Source organism: Nothoprocta perdicaria, unplaced genomic scaffold (genome assembly GCF_003342845.1).
Source record: "Nothoprocta perdicaria isolate Ctin4 unplaced genomic scaffold, notPer1 scaffold_242, whole genome shotgun sequence".
Classification (NCBI taxonomy): Eukaryota; Metazoa; Chordata; class Aves; order Tinamiformes; family Tinamidae; genus Nothoprocta; species Nothoprocta perdicaria.
In genome coordinates, this window is record NW_020455469.1 from 817,303 (window position 1) to 830,691 (window position 13,389).

The following is a 13,389-nucleotide window of genomic DNA, read 5'->3' on the forward strand; positions in this document are numbered from 1 at the left end:
TAATATTGGGGGTTTGTTTAGGTTAGGTTTCTTGCTTAGGCATTGAGCAACAGAAAAACGTGCTTTCCCAATCTGATGGAACATCTCATTCAAAAACGCAGAGAAGCATCTCACCAAGTGCCAATGTACAAATAAAATCCAATGACACTGTCAACTGCTCATGGCCCTGCTTCGTTAAGTCATTTGCATTATAAAGCTCAGTAGCAGCTTGCAATTAAAAGTCTGTTGAAGGAAAGACAGTATCAGCCCAGTAGCTAACTGGGATTTATTAGATGGGATTTATTTGGAAACCCGAGGCTGTTTCCCACAGCGCACAGAGCCCTGGCAGACCCACATCTCGCACGTGTCACTGAGTAACTCTGGGAAGTGAAAGGAAAAGGTGGAGTCTCTACAAGGTACCCCCTCATGAGGGAGCTCACCAAGCTTCCCAGGCCAGAAACACTTTGTGGGCCTCTGTGGATCACGCAACCTACGTCCTCCTCACCCTAAGTTCATGATTTAGGCTGGCTATCAACCACCTAACACCTGAATCAATGATCAACATCCTCTGCAATGCCAAACTTAATCTCAGTGCCTCCTCTTCCAACCAGAGCTTCCTACCAGATATTTTAGAGATGCCACTTCTGCATTTGCCAGATTGTCTTTCCCTYGCCCACTACCCAGAGATAGCTCCCATTTTGGGAAGCTTTTGGTTAGGCTGATTCTAGAGGTGATGATTACCTGGATGAACCAGGCCTATGCCACRAGAGGAGGTGGACACCTCCTTCTGAGTCATCTCAGTGTCTTCAGCAACCACTAGCCCCTCCAAGCAGCTGCACCAGACAGTGAGACGAGGCACACGACCAGAGCAGTTCTAATTGTCGGTAGTGAAGTTTTTCCAGAAGCTAGTGAGCCATTGCAGGGCTGTACTGTCTGTCCTGATCATAAACATCTTTACTTCTCCTGAATATAGTCTGTACCTTTGACAGTCAGGAGTTCCCTCCAAGTGCTGCAACAATTTCTCCCTGGAGATTTTGAGCTCTTAATGTTTTAAGCATCCATCCTCAAGCAGGCATCCCCTAAGAGCTTGGTGTTCCTCTGTCAATAGTGGCCCAGACTGCCTGCTCCAGCATCTGCATTTAATATGAAGGGTTGTGAATCATGGATATAACCTGAAGGATACTTGCAAGAGGTCTTTTCAGATCTGAAATTGCTAAATCATATTCTGAAATAGTTTCCGTTTCCTTTTCCGCTCCAACTTATGTATGTTTTGCAACCCTGGCAATCTACCAGTACTTCGTCTGTAATAAACAGACAGTCGTCTACAAGACCTTGCACATCTGGTGGGTTTAAGGAGTTGCACGCGGCTTCCTGTTTTCTTCTTGTTGTTGTAAATCCACTCCATAGTGGCTGTAGTGCTGTGAGAAAACCAGAAATAAGGTCTTTGGTCCTTACAGCAGTCCACACCTGGGCTTCAGACTGGCAGCCATAAGCTTATCTCAGGCCATCTGTAAATGCATCTGGGTCTGTTGCTGAACTAGAACATTTGCTAGGAGCAGACTGGCTGGCAGGGACCTGCTGATTAACCTTCCAAATTCAACCAGGRAAATGACAAAATCTATAAAATTTCTCCTGAAAAGGGTTTAGGATCTAATTCCACCTTAAAAAAATCACCATAGGAATGGTGATTCCCGTGCCACCACCTTGGTGACACTCCAGCATCACTGGTCATGATGATACAGCAGAAACTTGACAATTTCTTCACTGTACTTTCACAACTGGGGGTGCCAGCCTTTGCCTAGGGGAAAAACCCAATAAATCTCTTTCCTCTGGGATTTGAGGCCTCCTTCCCCCTTTGCACAAGCAACCCAACAGGATAAAGGGCAGCACTTCAGTAGCAGCTCTCTCCCAAGAGTGGAAAGGCAGCCAAGGTCTGATGAAACACCACCATTTAATACCCAACCCAAGGGCAGCCTCAGTRTGAAGCAGGGTTAGCCCTTAGCACCTCACTAGCACCACTTGGACTACAGGTACACGTGCCTCCTACTAGTCCATCTTGGTTTCAGTGCAGCAGTTTCCCATAAATTTGAACCATTGACATCAACTGTTCTTTAAATCACAACCAGGTAGGTCCCTTGGGCCCATTTTGGACAAGTTATTTCTGCTTACAGACACAGCCACGCATGTTTTCCGCAGCAAGGACTGGGTGAACAGACGTGCAAAGGCTTTGGGAAGAGACTTGGCCAACAAACGGCCAGGTCTTGGGCTCCAGGAGACCCCTACMTGTGCAGAGATTTATTTCTGCAAGGGGAAAACGCTCTGTTCCAGACTGGTTATGTAGGAAACAAGTAAGAACTAAGGTATGGCAAGGTGGGGTCAAGGACAAAACCATGAAACCAGAACAAAAGCCCCATAACAACACCAACAACTCAAGAGTCCATCACAAAAATGGTGCAGAGTCCAGCGATCTGGAGGAGTCTCCAGAGCTGCCAACAAGGATCCCAACTGGATGCACATCCCACACTTCACACGGCCCTGACTGCCTTTTTGGAAGAGCTCTTTCCTTCAGACACAGCAATGCTGGTGTGAATAGAGCCTAACTGGGAGGAAGCCCCTGGCCTGGGCTATGTGGGGATGCACTAACTGAGCCCGTGGTCTCTTGTAGCTTTTGTATTTTAACTTCAGTGTATTTATACCAATAAATAYTTATACCTATTTAGATATAAAATATTATTAGGTGCATAAAATACTGTTGTATTAGGCAGCATTTCTTGTGTGCACTGATGCAGCTGCATTAAACCAAAGGCCTCAAACCAAGGTTWCTTAACATCCCTTAACAAAAGCACTTACTCCTCAGGGTAAAGAGCTGCTTATCACAAGGGGGTCACGTCCTCAGCAAGGGAACTTCTCTTATCTACTACGAACACAGGCCATCTTGCAGACAACTCGGTTGCAACCCTCCTTTTCTGAAAGGGAAACCAGTATTTAAGTAAGACATCTAAGCAAATTTAAGCCCTAAACCTAGAAAGCTGTTATATTAAAATGGCAAACAAATTATTCCTCCTGGTAACTTGGTAACTTCAGAGCATTACAGCCCGGATTACCTCTTATTCAGGCAGGAACCCCCATTCTGTGAAGAGCTCGAGCCCCTGTCTCAGTTTGGCTTTGAAGACGGGTGCCCAAAGACAGTGTTAGGGACACTGCAGTAATGAGTAAGGAAAACCTGCAGGCTTTAGCAGAGAATATTAATATTCCGGGGGACACTAAGTCAGTTCCAATTTAAAACAATCAGAGTGTTTTACCATAACCCTTTCATCTGATCTCTCTCCAATTACAGACCCGCAATGTGCTGGACCCCAGGCCCATCTGCAGGGCACTCACAGGTGGCAATCTCCGCAGATTACCTGCAGCACGATAAATGCAATTGATTTTCCCACTSTGTTGGCAATTCTTCACATTAAATTATTGAAAGCCCCAGTCCATCCAGGAAGCTATTAAATATGGATTGCTTATAATACTTGGAGATGGTTATTCTCCCATGAAACAAACACCGCAAGGGATTTTACCCTGATGAGGGTTTCAGCGTGTTCAGGGCTGGTAACCAAAGCAGGCAAGGGCACCTCACCACGGGGCAGGGCAGAATCATATGAATTTCTGCCCAAAGTGGGAATCTGGCCTGGCAAACGCGACCCCTCGGTGGTCTTGCTCAGTCACAAGCCTTGGCCTTCTCCAGAGCTCCAAACTATCTGTACCGGGTACGCTGAGGACACCCTGCTGCCAGAGAGACCATCTGCACTCACTAAATGACTTCTGGAAACTTGTTTGCACTAATTCTAAGGCAGAATTAGTTCTAAGACAGAACAGGCGTCTCCAACATCGAAGCCTGGAGTCAACTGGGGCATGTGGGGGATAGATCCTACTACTGGGTTCAGGACTGTGAAAGGTTCCTGTAATCCAGGCAAGAATATTCCTCAGATTGAAGGTTTTGTGGATTCTGCAACCTCACAGGGCCTCTGTGTGCAGCAAATGAAAGTATGCCTTATTAAATAATTCTAGTCTTTGAAAAGTTCGTCTCTGTAAATACCAGCCATGTAAGACTGGATGTAGTCTCTGAAAGTTAAACTAACATCATAATAAATACGGCTAAAACATATTACATTTCTGGAGCACATTGGCAACTTTTAGTGCTCCGGAGAAAACTGTGTCTCTATTCAAAGGCTGCTGCTACACTCGAGCATTGAAGTCCTACCTACCTTCATGGGCAGTTTTCCTTCTCTTTTGAAGTGAAGTGGTCTGGAGGAAAGGAACAGATTCTTTTTTCACCTTTTAAAGCTCACAAGTAAACATCAAGATTAATCCCTCTCTCATCTCCTTGTAGCACATTTCATTCCTCCTCATTTCAATTGTGGCTGGCAAAGGCTGTGCAGTCTGAAGAGCTTCAGAGCACACATGTTGCAGCACCCCTTTACATGCTCATTTTTGATATTAACTTCAGCTTATTTTCCCATGAGTTGAACTGGTTCTGGTTTCTCTGCTCAAAAAAAAACTATAGTAATGATTCTTAGCTTCTCTGCACACATATCACGAAGGCTCCTCACTATTTTGCTCCAAGCAGGAGGTAACTGGAAGCAGCAGCAGAACCCACCTTCGCAGCCCCACGTGCACAGCCATCTCCCCACAGTTGCTGAGCAAAGTGATATAGGAAACGGTGCCCTTCTGTGTTCTCACATCCATGGAAATCCACTTCAGATTCCCAAAAGCAAAAAAAATAGAGTGAAAAAGAAAAAATACTCCAAGAATTCCTACTCAGATTTTGCTTTGAGAAGATACATGGCACCGTAAGAGATGAAGCTACAAGAACACAGCTTGGATACCTCTGTTTTGGTGGAAAATGTAGCTCTGTTGCTCTCCAATGCTAACATTGCTTAAGACTCATTTAAACAACAGAATATGTCCCAAACTACTCTGATGTAAACTAGAGTGGCCTAGACAGCACATGATACACTGTGAAGACAACACGGGAACCCCTGCAGAATTTACAGTGGAAATAACAAGAACCAAAGGTGAGGGGACCTGGGCAGCCCAACTCGCCCCTAAGCCTGGGAACAGGCTGCATCCCAACAAGCTCAGGGAACCTGGCTGGACAACCAGAGCATTCGTGTGGTGGGGAAGAGGGTTGTGGAGATGGGATCGCTTCCAGCTCGAGCTCATYGGCAGAGCCACTTGGAGCCACTCGCCTCAGAGCGAGCAGCAAACGAAGCTCTGGCTTGCAGCAACCTGCAGTATCACGTGCGATTGACTGGCAGGGCAGTAACTGAAAACAGAGCAACTGGCAAATCTTCATATTAACCCCCGTTCCTTTATCAGTCACATCATCTGCCCGCAGCAAAGGCCACTTTTAACTTCTCCCAAGGCTCCTGATGCAATGAGTCAGGAGGAAACTGCAAAACGGGGTGGCTCCCGTACAAATTGTTTCACACTTTTTCTCCTTATTATCTTGGAAGTCAGGGGCCTTTTCTTTCCAAAGCCGCCTACACTGGATTTGCTCTAAAAAGCCATTTTCATTAAATGCATTATAGCTGGGTAACAAAAACAGACAAGCAATTTCCTGCAGGGCGAGCACAGTGACAGGGCTTTCTCAGTCCAAATATTCTCAATCAAAGCAGCTCTGTATGCAATAAAAAATAAAATCAAAGTATACCTAAATATTTTAACATCGGGCAATATCCGTTCTAAGAAAGGTTCCAGGTTCTTGAGAGCCAAGTGGGCAGCACCAGGAAGCGGCACAGGACTCCCTGCAACCTGGCAATGGGATTGTGCTGCCCAAAGCGCGGCCTTTGCAATTAAARCTTGCTAGTCCCGCATCCCTAAACCACCAAGGGTTTCAAGAGCCTTAAGCAGCAACGAGGACACTTTCTACTTGGAGGCGCATTAGAAGTAGGAGCTATTTAACCCACAGGACAATTTTGGGAAGGGAGGCAAACTCCTCTTCACAAACTCCACAGTTTCCTATATATTAAGAAGTTTAAATTCTCAGTCTTTCATCCCGAAGATCCTTCAACGCCATTATCTCCCACCCGAGCTCCAAAGCATTTAAACTCAGCTACACACTTTGTGATCACGCATCCCAAACATCCYAAAACAGAGAAGTTTCCTTTTCCTTCCCCTTCTTCCCCAAACAAAACCCCGCTCGCCCTGTCCCCACCCTGTTCACCYGCAGGTGTGGGTGAAACACCCTGCAGCAGCTACCGACACCAAGCAGGTGCCTTTGCAACGTCAGCAGAACAGCTGCAGAGGCAATTCCCAGGTTCCAAAGCCCCCAAGTCCCATTTCTTGGGAAACAAAAAGCAATGGTTGGGAGAGCAACCGAGGGAGGTTTCAGCCAAGGACGAGGCTGGCCTTGCGTTTCGGGAAGGAAACCCTTGGACTGAAACGCAGCGGCCAGCAGAGCATTAACACCTCCGGCATCCAACTTTAATGCCTCAATGGCCACACTAACCCTGCCAGCCCCCGGGAAGGACTCTAAGTGACACTCAGGGTCAACTAAGTGGATAAAAATGCCATCAAGGAAAAGGGGAGCAGAAGCGTTCGTACGGAAGAACCTAAATGCTTCCCGCTAAGGTGCGACGAGCACTCAGAGATACTTGTGCTAAGAGAGCCACTGTAAAATCCCAAACAAGGCATGAAGCAGAGGTGCAAAATGAGCTCGCTAGTGCCCTTGGCAAGGGGGCACACCCCATGGGCAGCTGYAGTTGCCAGAATAGCAGACGATTTATTCTTAACGTCTAATCAGCAATAGCTCCTTGAAAGCCACCAAGCCCTACCAAGTTCTTCYAGAGAAGCTTTTTCTCTAGTCTTCATTCTTTCTTCCTGCAAGATTGCCAAGCTTTCTAGCCATCCTACTCCTTCCTTAAAAAAAATGTAAAAATGCTCCTTCAAATTTGCCCCCAAAGTTATCACAAAGTGTCTCCCATTTCACTGCTAAACCCCCTTCCTCCATCCAGCCAGCCCTATTAGCAGGTACCTGTGGAGAAGTCACCAGCAGGATGTTCACAGCCCCAAGTCCTGGCTGCCAAAGAGCCCCAGACCCTCTTAGGCTGCTTTAAATCACCCCTGAGCAGAGCACCTGCAGCCTCTCGGGGCTCCAGGGCAGATTGCTGAGCTCTCACACCTGCATTACAGGTACGCACGGTTTCTAACTCTTCCAAGACAACCTGGGAGTCCCCTCATTTGCAGCACTTCAGCTCACTTGGATGCTGTACTGATGCCTTCAGCAAACCACAGAATCACTGAGGTTGGAAGGGAGCTCTAGAGATCCTCGAGCCCGACCGCCTGCTCGCACAGGGTCCCTAGAGCGTGGGGCACGGGGTCGTGTCCGCGTGGGCGCTCAGCGTCTCAGGGCTCTGCTGCAGACTCTGGACATTTATTTATTTTTCATATAGASCCAGTGAAAATGTTCTTCAGAGGCTGCACGAGGCCATAAATTATTAAGAATTTGTTCTAATACTGACAGCTTAAAAATTGCATGTGCTGGGTCCTTGGAACCTGAGAGCTGGAAGGAGTCCAGCTCCGTGGAGCTCAAGAGCTGGAATGAACTCCCGTTGCACCAACAGAGGCACGGGGCAGTTCAGGATAGAGCCCCAGTTGCTCTTTTGATTCCCTCTCTACTCCTTTAAGATATTCCCTGTAAAAGCACTGAAACTATTCTTGCTGCAAAGGCAATGCAAACCATGAAGTASTGCAGAGGGAGAATGCACACGGAAGGGAGTAAATCTGAACGTTTAAAAGAAAAGGATGATACACAGCTAAAAATGACAAAATTGTCTATGCTGGTAGAGACATCACAGCGTGACGAGCAGCTGCCCTTATGATTATTATTATCAACACAAAAGTACCTACAGCCRGGGTGTATTTAGATGAAATAACGCTGCTACTAAGGGAGAAGGGGCAACAGAAGAGTCACTGTCATTGAAGCCAAAGGTTAAGAAAGGGAAAGTTCTGATGATTACAAAAAATAGTTTCACTATGGGATAAAAATAAACATAAACAACAACTTCTAGGCTGTGGGAAGCTCTTCTGAACAGCATGCTGGAGATAACATTACTTGAGGCCCTTGGATTGATCTGAATGCGGGCRAGCCAGCACACGCACAGGAGGGGGACTCGTGTGACTCGTGTCATGTCTCGTGTGACTCGTGTCTCGTGTGTGTCGTGTCTTCTCGTGTGCACGGTGCCTAACGCTGCGTGGGGATGACTGGGCACCCACCGCCCTCTCGTGAGCGCGGGCAGAGTTGCAGCCCTCCAGCACAGCCCCAGCACCTGCAGCTCCTGCACAGCCTKGATCTCTGGGATTAAAAACCATAGAAGTGGATGAGGAAACGTGGCTTCCTGTCTCCTAGGAGCATCTGTAAGAACTTTACCTGAAGGAAGGAGGAGGAAACCTCCAAATCATTCAAACTCAGCTTGGCGTCGGCTCCACAGTGTGGTGTTCCCTGCTTCCCGACACACAGGGCACCAGTGCTCCCTGGCCAAGGCCTCGCCGCCAGCACGGGGCAGGAAGCCCCGCCACAAAAAGCCCTGTGGTAAAAGCACTCAGCAGGATAAACACTGAAAATGATGCCGCAGTAAAGAACACCTGCGTGCCTTTCCTGTTCTTGGTAGGGACGCTTAATAAACACAGCTTTATAGCTGCTATATTTAAATGCAATTAGTTCCATACACTTCCAGCTTAATAAGAAAGAATACATATTCATTTCTGCTCATTAACAGTCAGTATATAACTCTTAGCTAATGAACATTCAATTATGTCCCACGAATACGTTGTGGGATAAATTCGCTTTTTGTTGCTCCTATCAGTTCAGTTCGKTTGCTTCTAATTAAAATTCTTTTGCCTCATGTAGACAAAACTGGTTTTTTTGGAGTCCCCGGAGACTTTCCTAAGAGTTCTGTTTTATCTTTATGTACAGTCAGCTCCCTAATTAATGCTTTAAATAGGGTAAACTTCACTGAGACTCCTGGGTTCAGTTCAAAGGAAAAAAGAAAAACAGTTAATTTTGTATCTCTTTCTCACACAATTCACTGGAGTCCCTCTTTTCCCTATAAATCTACTTTTTTCTTTTGTTTTCAAATGAATTAAACAGCCAGGAAGGTGCCAGTTTTGCGAGCACTGGAAGCTGGAAGCACTTCCATCATCAATCTGAAGCTTTCCTTACCCAGACAAACAGCAGGGAAGCTCCGGTCAAGCTGTGCAGCCCTGCAGCCAGCTCAGGTGAGGAACTCCAGGCGAGGGCTCTCCGGAGGGACAGCCCCAGGAGCCTCCTGCAGTTAATACTACCACGATTTTCAGTCAGCATCAGCAAGACCAAATGCTAATGTATTTTGTCTAGCTTGTTCTCAGAGCCAGCTCAGCAATCTCTTCCCTGTCTAGGCCCCAAAACCTAACCTGGGTCCTACTTACCACAGCAAGGATGAAAACAAGCAAGTTAAGCATTTCCTTAAGTGCCTGCCTTTGTGGAGGTCATTGCCAGGCATGATTTACAAACTTAAGTTTGTAAATCATGCCTGCCCCTGCTTTCACCTGCCTGCTGCTAGTTCAGCAAGAGAAAGGAATGCAGCAGAAGCAGCTTCAGTTTCCCTCTCTTACAARGCAGATTCTTACTCTATTTGATCTATGACAGAGACTGGGCTGGGCGCTCAGCTTTCCGCAGCGAGGAGAACAACTTCTCCCCAGTAGCAATAGCTAGAAACAACACTCAGATGTAGGGAATCCTTTGCAAAATACCCAGGCAAACATTGCATGAAACCTATGAGAATCAACACAAAAGGTACAAGCCTAGCACACAGTATTACTAGACAGTATATTACTACATATTACTATCTATTACTATCTATTACTATACTACGTATATTACAATATATTACTAGAGCGTACTAGACAGTAAATATATTGGGAATAAGGAGAACAGGCAAAGAGAATTTGTGCAAGAGAAGTTATTTAGGAATACCCAGAAGAGAGTTCAGCTTGAGATGTGTTTGGGTTTTRTTTAACAGAGAGGGATAACTCCAAGACATGGATATTTCTGGAACGTATTTAGAGGAAAGGAGCAGGAGTGTCTGCACACAGGCACACACATGCACATGTGTGCACCTACCAGCATGGGCACCTGGCTGCCTCTGGGCACATCCTCAGGCCTGCAGTTCTGCAACAGGGCAGGAACTGCTCGGTTCTTGTTTTAAGATGTTTTCTACTGAGAAACATGCAGATCTAGATTCCCAGCAAACTCAAACTGATTTACAGAGTCCTAATGACTTASAGCATGCATTATCTAGCCCATTGAACACTCCAGTGAAAGGCACTTTTTTATTCATTGCTAAACAGATACCAGTTCTAGTTGCTGTTAAGTTTTTTTTTATTATTAAGTTACCTTTTGCGATCAGAGCTATTTTTTTTTCCCCAAGGACTGCCATTTAATTTGTTCATTTTGAATACAGATGTTGGAAATGTATAGAGGGATTCTAACTCTTCCGTGGGAAGAGTTCTATCCACAGCTAGTTGGGTCTGCACAGCAGACCATGTTTATCCCCCTGGGACTATCACCCGGCAGACAAGTATGTCCACACTGCTTAGCACTAAGGCAGAGTCTCCTTGGAGCCTCTCACAATGCCCTTCTGAGCCTGGGATATAATTATCAAAAATGCCTGAGGCTTCTTCGTTCAAAATATCTCTGGCATCCTGCCCCAACGGTATTTACAGAGCTTGACCCTGAGACTGTGTACTGCAAGGCATGAAGACCTTGGAGGACACTTGCCTTACCAGAATAGCTCTGGAAGGGTGTCCTGGGTGGAGAGACACAAGCTCGATGTGACTTGTGCTATGGAATTGGGCTGCACTGCTGATTTCCTCCCAGATTTCCTCCTGGAAGGCATCAGTTGGCTTTGGTCCAGGAGGGAAGGGCTGAGTGAACTTCCATCRAGGGACCAGAAAGCAAGAAAGGACAAGTTGAATGGACAGTGGGAACACAGTGGGAATCGATTTCTGTTCTCATAACCCTTTGGCTCAAGCAGTTCACATTGAATGTCACAGAGAGCAAGAGGACAAGGAGAGCCAGTACACTGAATTGCAGCAGCACTTGGCATAGGGCAGCTCTGCAGCCAGCCCTTGTGGAAGCGCTGAACTTTCCTCTCAGGCAGTCAACAGATGCTGCCCAAAGTTTCCCGAGCAGCTGAGTGCTCCTTCTTACACCACYGTGGCCGCACGATGGGGCGTTTCTGTCCAATGCAAGCTGGCAATTCAAATATGAAGCCGGTTTTCAATTGCTCTATGAAAATGCCCTTGTGAGTGTGTTTTATAAAGGTAAGACAGCAGAGAATCAGGAGAATCAATCAGAGAAATAATCAAAATGACTACTTATTTTAGCTTAGTGTTCACAGCAGGAATTTCTGAAAGATTTACAAAATGCTTGCAAGGATTTAATATTCTCTGATACGTATTTTGTCTATATCACACTCCAGATAACCCTTACTGAAATCTAGCTTTACTTAATATCATTAGGGTAGAAAGATATTACACTGTATTTGCATTTGGGTACGCTCTAAAGATACCAGAAAGAGAGAATAAACTGTCCCATAAATTGTGAGGGAATAATCTTAAATCAATCCAAACCAAATATAYARTTTATAGTACAACCTCCACAGACTTTTAAAAAGCTACGTGTTGGTTTACCTCAGACATGAGCCCCTGTCTTTTACTATAGAAACGGTTCCTGGGCTGTCACATACTGCTACTACGATTCACTTTGATTGAACACAGAATGACAGCTTTTCCAAGACCACTACTACAATGACAACAAATTTATGGCTGGAATCAATACAATATTGSATAAAAATCCACTGACATCTCCTGGTGAAAGAAAAGGATCGTGATTAAAGGCATCTGTTTCACACCAGCTTGGTGGCACTTTCTGTTAGTGGCTCATGGATGAAGGTTCCTTTTACTACAGGTTCATAGAATAAAAAGTAGATATTATCCAAAAGACACTGCTATCAATTCAGACCAATGAATTACACATGAACACATGTAAAACCTTTTATCTTTTTCACCTCCTCACATATTCTGAGCATTAAAACAGTTTCTGTGCACTGCATTTGTGTCTGGATGCGTACAAAGTTAAGCCTTTCTGCTCATGCTGTGGTTAACAGTATCAGGCTGAAGGGAGTAAATACTTATAATCAATGTCATTTTTTTCCCCACAAAATCGCATGTCACTAAAGCCAGACTCCTACACAGTAAAAGCATTAGGGCTGTAAAACCAGATGTTTTAGTCCCAGTTCTACAAGTAAAATCAGTATAGCTATCTGAGAAGGACAAAAGCTGCATGTTATTCTGAGGACTTTGGACTGCAAATAATAAAAACTTGTCTAGAAATGGATCTTGGCATTGTAATGAATCATAGCTTGACTCACAGGGTTAGGCTGGCGAGAAAAAAAGAGCAGATACTATAAAGGGATGTGAAAGTATTATGCATTAATCCTCCCTGCCCACTAATTAGCACTAGTCAGTCCTCCTCAGGAGCAGTATTTCTAGCTTGGGTACTTCAAGAAAAGTATCAACTTGTTAGGGAAAGGCCAGAAAAAAGCATTAGGAATGATAAGCAATTCTGACTCAGTGACCTAGGAGGAGACAAAACAAAAAAGTTGTTTAGTGAAGAATCTGAAAAGAATCACAAAAACACCATTCAGAAGCACAACAAGTAGCTGCAAAGAGTTTTCACCTCCCCTGRGAATGGATTTCAATTGAAAGAGCCTAGTTAGGCATCAGAAAAAACTGTCCCGTGCCATTAGGAGTGAAGTGCTGGAGCGGGTCCAAACACACGCTTTGAGAGGGGCCTGAAGCACCATCCAAGGAGCCAYGGCTGGAGCCTGGATCCTCCTGCTCTCCAGCCTCGGCTCCCACCCCATCCCTGCTCCTCTCCACGGTGCTGTGGGAGCAGCCGTGCGACACCCCGCGCTTCCCACGCAACCGTCATCTCACCCACGTCTATTGCTGTGACCGCTCCTGCAGCGCTTGCGAAACACAAATACTAATTTTATAATAATTAACGCTTGTAAATCATGATGAGGTCTTTGTGGCGGTCGCCACCTCCAGGTGGGAACTGGACCTGGAGAGTTACATGGCTGTTTTTGCTAGGAGCCCCAACCAGTGCGGTGAGGCTCAGGGTAAGCGGCAGACCCTCAAGGATGGACCGGAACCTCTGCCTGAGGGGCAGTTGGGATAAGGGAGGCAGGTAAAGGAGCATCCGAAACGATGCCCTTGGGGAGGCCGGGGCGGCAGGCCCTGCGGGGCCGGTCTCCCCTGCGTGGGCAGCGCGAGGGCCGAGGTGACCGTTTCCCCAGCGCGGGACATCCTTGAGCA